The sequence below is a fragment of the Stegostoma tigrinum genome, chromosome 15, assembly GCF_030684315.1.
Source record: "Stegostoma tigrinum isolate sSteTig4 chromosome 15, sSteTig4.hap1, whole genome shotgun sequence".
Taxonomy (NCBI): Eukaryota; Metazoa; Chordata; class Chondrichthyes; order Orectolobiformes; family Stegostomatidae; genus Stegostoma; species Stegostoma tigrinum.
The window spans coordinates 5,301,653-5,314,253 of NC_081368.1; positions in this window are offsets into that span (position 1 = coordinate 5,301,653).

Here is a 12,601-nt window from a genome sequence, read left to right on the forward strand (position 1 = left end):
CTTCAGTGATCAAAAATGCCCTCGACCGCATCTCTTCTTTTTTCCTGCACCTCAGCCCTCACACCTTCTCCCTGCAATAAAAACAAAGACATAACTCCCCTTTTCTTCATGTATCATCCCATTAACCTTCAAGTTCAACGCATCCTGGGCCTCGTCCAGTGTCACAACAATGTCACCTGAAAACTGGAGGAATAGCACCTCATATTCCGCTTTGGAACTCTGCAGCCCAATGATCTCAATGTGACTTTACGAGCTTCAAAATCTCCCCTCCCTGACCTCAGATCATCCTCAGAAACATCCATTCCGTCACCACTGATGGTCAGTAGCAGTAGTGTGTACCATCTACAAGATGCTTAGTGGAAATTCACCAAAGATGCTCAGACAGCATCTGACATCAGATCCCAAGACCAGCCCCACCTCTCATCCCAGGCTCCTTGACCTGTCTGTCTACTCTCTCACCTATCCGCCTTTCCCTCCTTGCTGACCAACCCCCACTCCCACTACGTACCTATGCTCACTTTCACTAGCTTCATCCCTGCCTCCTCGATCTGTCCATCTTCCCCTCACCTATCTGCTCCACTATCCACCTTCTATTACCGACACTAACTCTCTATTTATTTCAGAGCCCCCTACCCCTTCGCCATTTCTGAAGAAGGGGCTAGACCTGAAACCTCATCTTTGCTGCTCCTCTGATGCTTCCCCAGCCCCACCTCTCCTCTCTCTGTTTATTTCCCAGCCCCCTTTCCCCCTCCCCCATTCTGAAGAATGGTTCCGACCCGAAACGTTAACTTTCCTGCTCCCTCTGATGCTGCTTGGCCGGCTGTGTTCCTCCAGCTCCACACCTTGTTATCTCAGACTCCAACATCGGCAGTCCCTGCTATTTTAGAGAAACTAATTGACTGTTTTCTCAAAAAGCTGGCACGGGCACCCTGTGCCAGTCAGCCTCTTTCTGTGTTGTATGGTTTTATAACAACTTATAGCTCCATCGTGAACTTTTTCTGCATTGTAAAGGTCCCCAGAATCAAATACACACACTCAGCATGAAGAAGAGGATTTAATTTCTATTGATTCTAAATGATCATAATTAGTGACAAAAACTATCTCTTCTGAAACATTGGGAACAATGGATCATTTAATTGAGTATTATGTCTCTCTCCTTACAATGATAACGTTTTTATTAATTCACTTGTGGGATGTGGGCATCGCTGGCTGGGATGGCATTTATTACCCGTCCCTAATTGTCCTTGAGAAGGTGGTGGTGAGCTGCCTTCTTGAACCACTGCAGTCCATGTGTTGTAGGTTGACCCACAATGCAATTAGGGAGGGAATCCAGGATTTTGGCCCACCAACAGTGAAGGAACAGCAATATATTTCCAAGTCAGGACGGTGATTGGCTTGGATAGGAACTTGCAGGAGGTAGTTTTTCCATGTATCTGCTGCCCTTGTCCTTCTAGATGGAAGTGTTTGTGGGTTTGAAAGGTGCTGTCTGAACATCTTTGGTGAATTTCTACCAAGCATCTTGTAGATGGTACACACTGCTGCTCCTGTCCATCAGTGGTGATGGAATGGATGTTTATGGAAGTGATGTCAATCAAGCGGGCTGTTTTGTCCTGAATGGCATCAAGCTTCTTGAGCGTTGTTGGAGTTGCACTTATCCAGGCAAGTGGGGAATATTCTGTCACACTCCTGACTTGTGCCTTGACAGGCTTTGGGAGCCAGGAGGTGAGTTACTCGTAGCAGTATTCCTAGCCTCTGACTTGTTCTCGTAACCACTGTGTTTATGAGGGGAGTCCAATTGAGTCTCTGGTCAATGTTGATAATAGGGGATTCAGTGATGGTAACACCATTGAATGTCAAGGGCAGTGGTTTCTATTGTCTCTATGTCTGTTTCTCCTGCTGTCTTGGTGATAACTTTCACTGGAGTGGAACAAGATGATATATGGATAGATGAGCAAACAAATATATAAATTCAAAACACGAGTAAGCGATTTGGCTCTTTGAGCCTGTACTGCCATTTAATAAGATCATGAGTGTGCCCTCAATTCCATATTCCCATTTCTTTTATCCTTTTACAGGATGTGGTCATTGCTGGCCAGGCAACATTTATTGCCCATCCCTAATTGCCCAGAGGACAATTAAGAGTCAGCCACATTGCTGAGAGCCTGGAGACACCTGTGGGTCACAGCACATAAGGAGGAGCATGAGTGGATTGGATGGGTTTTTCCCAACAATTGTTTCAGGGACAACATCAGACTCTTAATTCCAAATTTATATTTGAATCCAAATTCCAAAATCTGCTATGGTGGGATTCAAACCCAAGTTTTCCAAACCATTACTGGATGACTCTGGATTAATAGTCTAGCAATAATACCACTAGGGCATTGCTTACCCTTTGACGTTTTCGTTAATCAAGAACCTATCTACATTTGCCTTAAAAATATTCAATATTCCTGCTTCTATTGTTCTTTGCAGAAGACAATTCCAAAGTCCCATGAGCTCAAAGAGATTAAACTAACGGACAGAAATGCCTGTGGATGCTATTTTCTTAGCTTCTAGGAGACACTGATGAGATTTTTATGAGAAATTGTTGGCTGAATTTGAAGCGTATGGGAGTTGGTGACCTATTTGCAATGTCCTTGGACAAATAATCCAGGACCCAGGCTAAAGATTGCAGGTTGGAATACCCTCATGGTAGCTGGTGAAATTCAATTCAATTAATCAAATGGGAATTTAATAGTCAGTCTAATAATGACAAAACCATTGCTGATTGTTACAACAATTCACCTGGTTCAATGATGTCCTTTAAGGGAGGAAATCTGCCATCTTCATCTGTTCTGGTCAAATGTTCGCGAGTGATATGATAACTCTGAATCACTCTCTGTAATGGCCTGACAAAGCCACCCAGTTCTTTAAAGCCATCACAAAGTCCACAAAAAGTAAACAGTCACCCTGACCATCCTAAACACTGGAAATGAAGAAGGGTCTAGGCCCGAAACGTCAGCCTTCCTGCTCCTCTGATGCTGCTCGGCCTGTTGTGTTCATCCAGCTCTACATCTTTTAAACACAAAACTGAGTTGTATTGATTCTGCAACTTCGTCTTTACTAGTTTTGGGGTGGGGGTAATAGGGCATGGTGGGGTTTGGTGGTTGTGGAGAGGAGTGTGCCAAACTGGGAGACCTAATCCACAGACCAGTCAAGCAATACACTGACACACTCACAGAATACCTTACAATATTGTACAAAGTCCCAGTTACTACTATCACCACCCCGGGTACATCTTGTCCCACCGGCAGAACTGATTGACCAGGGAAGGCAACATAGTGATTTATAGTTGAGACAGAGTTGCCCTGGGATTACTGCACATTGACTCAGGACCCTGTGAAATCTCATGGCACCAAGTCTAACAAGAGCAAGGAAACCTCCTGTTTATTACCAGCATGCCTCAACAAAGACCAAATTGCTGCTGCTCTCTCACTTTTAATTGGATGCAGGTCTTCAGGTCCTGGTGACCTGTCTGCCTTTAATTTCATGAGAGTCAAAAAACTTTGGCCCTTGTGAAAGAGACTGTTACAATATCTTTGTCTCATGAGCACCGTGTCTATTATCTTTAGGATGTTTATATTATACTGATGTTTATAGGTTGATGCAAGATATTGGTTGAATTTCCCTGCCATTTCCGTCACTGTGATTCTTTAAAGGCAGAATCCACATTGTGATCCTGGTAAGAGTTCTTCAGTCTTTGGGGAGAGATGATTGATGATGATTCTCCCTGACTTTCCCTGCAGGGAATAGCAAAGGGATTCCTTTTGTGTTTACCATGATCAGCCCTATCTCCTTTCATGAAGGTGGTCCTCAGAGATCCCCTGACATGGTAAGGGGGCTGAGAAAATGTACTTGTTACAGAAGTTCCTCTGCTGTATTCCAGTATTTCATCAGGGATTCTGTCTGTGCTAACACCCTTGTTGGTGCTCCCCTGATGTCTTTGCCGACCTCTTGTCAGGCTGGAGTCAGAAACATAGAAGCACAGAATTTACTGAACAGAAGGAGGCCTTTCAAAAGAACAAAAGAGAAGTGCAGCACAGGAACAGGCCCTTCAGCCCTCCAAGCCTGTGACGATCATCATGCCCTGACCTATCTAAAGAACAAACTTTCTGTCCTTATTTGGTCCGAATCATGCGATTCCTTCCTTATTCGTGTAACCACCCAGATGCCCCTTAAATGTCACCAACATGCCTGTTTCCACCACCTCCTCTGGCAGGGCATTCCAGGCTCCTGCCACTCTCTGCATGAAAAAATTTCCTTGCACATCTCCCTTGAACTTTACCCCTCTCTTTTTGAACCTATGCCCCCTTGAAATTGAAACTTCAACCCTGGGAAAAAGCCTCTGATTATCCAGCCTATCTCTGCCTCTCATAATTTTGTAGACCTCTATCAGGTGTCCTCTCAGCCATTGTCTTTTCAGTGAAAACAATCCCAGTCTTGTCTAGGCCCGAAATGTCAGCTGTTATAGCTCCTAAGATGCTGCTTAGCTTGCTGTGCTCATCCAGTCTCACATTTTGTTATCCCAGTCTTTTTAACCTTTTCTTATAACCAATGCCCTCAAGACCAGGCAACATCCTAGTGAACCTTCTCTGCACTATCTCCAAAACTTCCACATCCTTCTGATAGTGAGATGGCCAAAACTGCACACAATATTCCAAATGCAAGGGTTTTATTTAGCTGCAACATAGTTTGCCAACTCTTGTATTCCACACCCCAGGTGATGAAAGCAAGCATGTCACGTGCCTTCTTAATCACCTCGGCTACCTGTGTTGTCACTTTCAGGGAACAGTGGACCTGCAGACCCAGATCCATCTGTATGCTAATGTTCCTAAGGGTTCTGCCATTTACAGTATAATTCACACCTGAATTTGATCCTCCAAATTGCATCACCTCGCATTTACCTGGATTAAGCTCCATCTGCCATTTCTGTGCCCAAGTTGTCAATCTACCTATATCCTTTCACAATCGTCGCCACGATCAGCAACTCCATCAATCTTCCTCTTGATCATTTATATATACTACAAACAACAGAGGGCCTAAGACTGATCCCTGTGGAATACCACCAGGTACCGGTCTCCATTCTGAAAAACACCCTTCCACCACTACCCTCAGCCTTCTATGACCAAGCCAGTTTGGTATCTAAGATAACAAGATGCAGAGCTGGATAAACACAGCAGGCCAAGCAGCATCAGAGGAGCAGGAAGGCTGATGTTTCTGGCCTAGGCCCTTCTTCAGAAAATCAGTTTTATATCTAGCCTGCCCACCCCAAATTTCAAATAAAAACACAAAAGAACTGTGGGTGCTGTAAATCAGGAACAAAAACAAAGTTGCTGGAAAAGCTCAGCAGGTCTGGCCACATCTGTGAAGGAAAAAACAGAGTTAACGTTTTGGGTCCAGTGGTCCCTGGGTTCTGAGGAAGGGTGACCAAACCTGAAACATTAACTCTGACTTTTTTCTTCACAAATGTTGCCAGGCCTGCTGCCCTTTTCCAGCAACTTCTGTTTTTGTTTTAACCTTGCTATTTCCTGACAGAGAAGCTTGGAGACTCCTTGCAATTCCTGTCTAGAATGGATTTAGGGCCAAACAGGTACTGTGGACATATTGCAGTTTCTGATGATGGAGCATCATCAGGAAGCATGTAAGGCACTGACTAAAGAGCTCTTTCTTCACAGATTTCTTGAGTCCACTGTCATCAAATTACAAATGACAGTGCCTCTGTTACCACTGCTGCTGTGGGGCCAATCAAGACTAGATTCAGTGATGGTAAAATTTAGGATATATGATTTATACAATATTTAGTTTAAAATATAAATTTGAACAAATGGCATATGGGTTTAGCTTGTGTAAATGAGGTGGTTTCATGATTAACATTTCAGTCTTTCTGGAGGTGCGATTTTAAAACCACTATTTGTGAGAGCAGGTTCTGGAGTGATATTGGGAATTTGGATGCATTGTGAGAGTTTTATGGTGGAAGACAGTAAATGTTGAAAATCATTTGCTTGCTTTTGGTTGAAATGAACCAAGACCCCAAGTGGTGACAACAGCAGCAATTGAGTGAAGGAGGGACAACCAGGGAGTGAATGAACAGCAAGATAAATATCTGAGGAACGGGGTGAGTCAGAGTGAACCCGGGAGTGAACAACAGGGTAAATACCTGAGGAACGAGGTGAGTCAGAGTGAACCTGGGAGTGAACAACAGGATAAATACCTGAGGAACGAGGTGAGTCAGAGTGAACCTGGGAGTGAATAACAGGATAAATACCTGAGGAATGAGGTGAGTCAGAGTGAACCTGGGAGTGAATAACAGGATAAATACCTGAGGAACGAGGTGAGTCAGAGTGAACCTGGGAGTGAACAACAGGGTAAATACCTGAGGAACGGGGATAGTCAGAGTGAACCTGGGAGTGAACAACAGGATAAATACCTGAGGAATGAGGTGAGTCAGAGTGAACCTGGGAGTGAACAACAGGGTAAATACCTGAGGAATGAGGTGAGTCAGAGTGAACCTGGGAGTGAACAACAGGATAAATACCTGAGGAATGAGGTGAGTCAGAGTGAACCTGGGAGTGAACAACAGGATAAATACTTGAGGAACGGGGATAGTCAGAGTGAACCTGGGAGTGAACAACAGGATAAATACCTGAGGAACGAGGTGAGTCAGAGTGAACCTGGGAGTGAACAACAGGGTAAATACCTGAGGAATGAGGTGAGTCAGAGTGAACCTGGGAGTGAACAACAGGATAAATACCTGAGGAACGGGGTGAGTCAGAGTGAACCTGGGAGTGAATAACAGGATAAATACCTGAGGAATGAGGTGAGTCAGAGTGAACCTGGGAGTGAACAACAGGGTAAATACCTGAGGAATGAGGTGAGTCAGAGTGAACCTGGGAGTGAACAACAGGATAAATACTTGAGGAACGGGGTGAGTCAGAGTGAACCTGGGAGTGAACAACAGGATAAATACCTGAGGAACGAGATGAGTCAGAGTGAACCTGGGGGTGAATAACAGGATAAATACCTGAGGAATGAGGTGAGTCAGAGTGAACCTGGGAGTGAACAACAGGATAAATACCTGAGGAATGAGGTGAGTCAGAGTGAACCTGGGAGTGAACAACAGGATAAATACCTGAGGAATGAGGTGAGTCAGAGTGAGCCTGGGAGTGAACAACAGGATAAATACTTGAGGAACGAGGTGAGTCAGAGTGAACCTGGGAGTGAACAACAGGATAAATACCTGAGGAATGAGGTGAGTCAGAGTGAACCTGGGAGTGAATAACAGGATAAATACTTCAGGAGTGGGGATAGTTAGAGGCAGGGGCAAGGGCATCTCTGAGCAGCTAGAGGTTGTGTTCTATATTGGTACGAATGAGACAGGCAGAAAGAGAGATGAGGTTTTGCAAAGGGAGTTCTGGGAATTAGGTAGGAAGTTGATAAGCAGGAACTCTAGGGTTAGAATCTTGGGATAGCTTCCTGTGCTACCTGAGGCTAGGAGTAGGAAGATATCACAGTTAAATATGCAGCTAAAGAGCTGGTGTAGTGGGGAGGGCTTCAGGTATGTGGATCATTGGGATCTGTTCCAGGGCAAGTGTTACTTGTACAAGAAGGACAGTTTGTAGCTAAAATGGATGTGGAAGTGTCAGTGTTGGACTGGGGTGGTAAAGGTCAAAAGTCACACGACACCAGGTTACGGTCCAACAGGTCTATTTGAAATCATAATTTTTTTGGAACATTTCTCACTTCACCTGATGAAGGACAGGGCTCTGAAAGCTTCTGATTTCAAATAGACCCAATGGGCTATAATCTGGTGCAGTGTGACTTCTGGCCTAAACTTCAGGAAAACCAATATCCTGGCAGGGAGGTTCTATAATATCACTCATAGAGTCATCGAGCTATACAGCATGAAAACAGACCCTTTGATCCCATCAGTCCATGTCGACCATGCTCCCAAACTAAACTAATTCAGCTTGCCTACTTTCGGCCGGTTACCCTCCGAAACTTTCTTTGAATGTACATATCTAAATATCTTTTAAATCATTAACTGTATCTTTCTATTGCAGGGCAACCACAGCTACACATAATACTCCTGAAGAAGCTTCACGAACATCTTGTACAACTTTAACATGATGTCCCTACTCCTATACTCAAAGGTCTGAGCAATGAAGGCAAGCATGCTGAATATTTTAACCACCCTGTCTATTTGTAATGCAAATTTCATACAATTATGTACCTGAACCTCTAGATCTTTCTGTTCTATAACATTAGGCATAACCCAATGATTAGTTGTGTAAGACCTGCATACTGAATCCACTGTACCCAGTGTGGCTTCCTGCTCATTGGGGAAACCAAGCGGAGGCTTGGGGACCGCTTTGCAGAACACCTCCGCTCGGTTCGCAATAAACAACTGCACCTCCCAGTCGCGAACCATTTTAACTCCCCCTCCCATTCCTCAGATGACATGTCCATCATGGGCCTCCTGCAGTGCTACAATGATGCCACCCGAAGGTTGCAGGAACAGCAACTCATATTCCGCTTGGGAACCATGCAGCCCAATGGTATCAATATGGACTTCACAAGCTTCAAAATCTCCCCTTCCCCCACTGCATCCCAAAACCAGCCCACCCTGTCTCTGCCTCCATAACCTATTCTTCCTCTCACCTATCCCTTCCTCCCACCTCAAGCCGCACCTCCATTTCCTACCTACTAACCTCATCCCGCCTCCTTGACCTGTCCGTCTTCCCTGGACTGACCTATCCCCTCCCTACCTCCCCACCTATACTCTCCTCTCCACTTATCTTCTTTTCTCTCCATCTTCGGTCCGCCTCCCTCCTCTTCCTTTTTATTCCAGAACCCTCTCCCCATCCCCCTCCCTGATGAAGGGTCTAGGCCCGAAACAGCAGCTTTTGTGCCCCTGAGATGCTGCTTGGCCTGCTGTGTTCATCAGCTTCACACTTGGTTCTCTAAGACCTGCTTTTATTTATTTTACCAAAATGCAACATCTCACGTCTATCCAAATTAACCTTACATCTGCGACTCCTCAGCTGAATGACCCAATTGATCAAGATGTCTTTGTAATCTTAGATAACTTTCTTCATTGTCCATTATACCACCAATTTTGTCATCTACAAATTTACTAACCATGCCTCTTACACTCTCATATAAATCATTCATATTAATGACAAACAAAATTGGAACCAGTATCCATCCCTGTGGAACACTCAGGAGGGTTTAAACTAGTGTGGTAGGAAGCTGGGAACCAGAGCAGTAGGTCAGCAAATAAAATGACCAAGTAAAAGCCAGAGACTTAGGCCAGTAATGCCAAGAGGAAGAACAGACAGGGATGAGGTTACTCAACATGTTGGGTCTGAAGTGTATTTGTTCCAATGCAAGGAGTATAACAGGTGAGGTGGATTAAGAACCCTGGGTTAATACAAATATCTACAATGTTATAACTATGACACAGACTTGGGTGAAAGAGGGACAAGACTGGCAAATCACTGTTCCAGGATTTAGATGTTTCTGGTGAGATAGAGAGGGATGTAAAAGTGTTTGGGGAGTTGTGTTACTGTTTAGGGAGAATATCACCGCTGTACTGAGGTAGGACACCTTGGAGGGTTCATCCAGTGAGGCCTTATGGGTAGAGCTCAGAAACTGGCCGCAATCAGTGAGGATAAGTAACTGCACCCCCTCCACAATAACACTTAACACTGAAGCCCTCTAAGGATGAGTTTTCAGTCCTCTACTGTACTCCCTGTACACCCATGACTGTGTTGCCAATTCCAAATGAACCCATGTACAAGTTCGCTGACAATACCATTGTAATAGGACAGATATCTAATGATGATGAGTGAAAATACAGTAGGGAGATAGAGGGCTTGGTGACATGGTGCAGTGAGGAAAACCTCTTTCTCAATGCCAACAAAACTACAGAACTGATCGTTGACTTCAGAAAGAAAGGAGGAGAACACAACCCCATCTACATCAACAGAACTGAGGCTGAGGGTGAACAGCATCAAGTTCCTGGGAGTGGCGATAATTGATGACCTGTCCTGGACTTCCCATGTAAGTGTAACAGTCAAGAAGGCACAACAATACCTCTTCTTCCTCAGGCAGCTTAGGAAATTTGGCATGTCCGTAAGGACCCTCACCAACTTCTACCAATGCACCAGTGAAAGCGATACAGCCTGTGTGTGAGCTGTATGCCTCTAAGTCTTTTTGGTCTATGAATCCTTTGCTTGCTGTGATCTGCCTGCACCACTCATAAACAAAGCTTTTCACTGTAGTTTGGTACATGTGACAATCAAATCAAATCAATTTGCAGGAAGGGTGCATCAATCTGATGGGATTTTATGACAGGCTTCCCACCTGCCAGTGCAAGATAGAAGAACAGACATGTGGCCAGATTATGAAGAAGTGTAAAAACAACAGGGCTATTGACTTGAGTAATTACAATTTCCCCTTTATTGACTGGGATCGACTTAGTGCCAGGGGCTTTATTTTACCAAAATGCAACATCTCACGTCTATCCAAATTCAGGGAGTTTATTTGGTGTGTCCAAAACAGTTTTTGAAACAATAAATGAGTAGAACAACTGGGGAAGGGGTCATACTGGACCTGGTAGATGTTGTCTATATGGACTTTAGCAAGGGCTTTGATAAGATTCCTCATGGCAGACTGATATAAAGGGGGAAGTCACACAGGATCTGCAGTAAGCTGGTAAGATGGATACAAAGTTGGCTCAGTCAGAGAAGACAGAGAGTAGTGTTGGAAGGGTATTTTTCAGATTGAAGGTCTGTGACCAGTGGTGTTCTGCAGGGATCAGTGCTGAGATCCCTGTTGTTTTGCAGAGGACACAGCAGGATATAGATAGGCAGGAGACTTGGATGGAGAAATGGCAGATGAAATTTAGTTGGATGAATGCAAGGATTTTGGAAGATCTCATAGAGGAGGAAAGAATGCAGTTAGTGGTAGAATTCTGAATAGCATAAACATACATACAGCTGGATCTCGACATGCAGGCCCACAGTTCCCTGAAAGTGGCAACACAAATGGATAAGGTGGTCAAGAAGGTATGGGGAATGCTTACCTTCATTGGTTGGGAGCAGAGTCAGAAAATTGGCAAGTCATGCTGCAGTAGTGTAGAACTTTAGTTAGGCTACATTTGGAATACTGTGTACATTTCTGTTTGCCATATTACCAGAAGGATGTGGAGACTTTGGAGATGCTGCTTGGATTGGAGGGTGTTCGCTGTATGAAAGGGTGGGAAACTTATTTTGTTTACACTTCAAAGTTGAAGGATAAGTGGTGATCTGATAGAAATATATAAAATTATGTGAGGCATGTATAGAACGGTTAGTCTGAGTCATTTTCTCATGGTAGGAATGTCAAATACTAGGGGACATATGTTTCGGGTTAAAGGGGGTAAATTTAAAAGAGATGTGAGAGGCAAGTGGTTTTACACAAAGGGTGGTAAGTGCCTGGAAAATGTTGCAGAGGAGGTAGTGGAGGTGGATGGAAGAAACCATTTAAGAGACATAGTGACAAATACATGAATAGACAGGAGTAGAAAGATATGGACCATGTAGAGGCAAAAGCTTTTTAGTTTAGGAAGACATCATCTATTCTGGAAAAGTCTTATTTGGCTGAAGGATCTATTACTGTGTTTAACTGTTATTCATTCTTTGAGTTGATTTTTTTTGCTTTGGAGAGAATTCATGGACTGAAAAACATTAGATTTAAGTTTTAAGAAGTCTAGGCTGAGGTTATATGTATGAAAGGTAAATGTAGGAACAGTTGCTCCTGCAGAAAGAAGTTAATTCAGAAGGGTTAGTGAGTTTGTTACCTCCGTGTAAGGGTTTTAACTTGTAAATTCCAGAACAGAAATGTTTGGTTAAAAACTTGAAGTGGCTATTTGAAGCTAAGAAAGTTTAAACTCAGTTGTGTGACCAATCAAAGAAGTGTCTATCAAACTCTCAAGCCAGGGAATTGAAAGAGACAGTTCCATCAAATCCATAGATGTGATAGAGAGGGATATTCCCTCTGTTACTCAGTTACTATAAAGTGATGATCTTGGGAATAGATCAGATTTGATTTTATTGTGGGCTTTGAAATATTACTGTTGTCCAATAAATTCTATTTTATTGTTAAAACCAATTCTTTCGCATTGTGAGCTTGTATTTTCATGAATGACCACCCTGTTAAACAGGAAGAAATGATCTATCAAACCAGATTTCACTCTGTGGCCTGGCTTGCCCAGTGATTCTGTTAGCTGGGATCATAACATGGATCAACTCAGCAGTCATCGGCGTCTATAAAGGCACACCTGATCCAAACATTGTTGGACAATGCCATAGGCCGCGAGTGCCCATGGCTCAACAAAGCGCTGCTGTGAGATCCTACATTTGTCTCTCTAAAGAAATACGGTGCTCATTTGACAGTACCATGCTCTAAACATTTTGTCAGGAGGATTGTTGCTGGCGTCCTTCATGTTTATTTTGTGTATATCTTCCATACCATTTACACTGTTCGGAGGTTGCTGTCCCTCCCAACTTTGGCAGTGAAA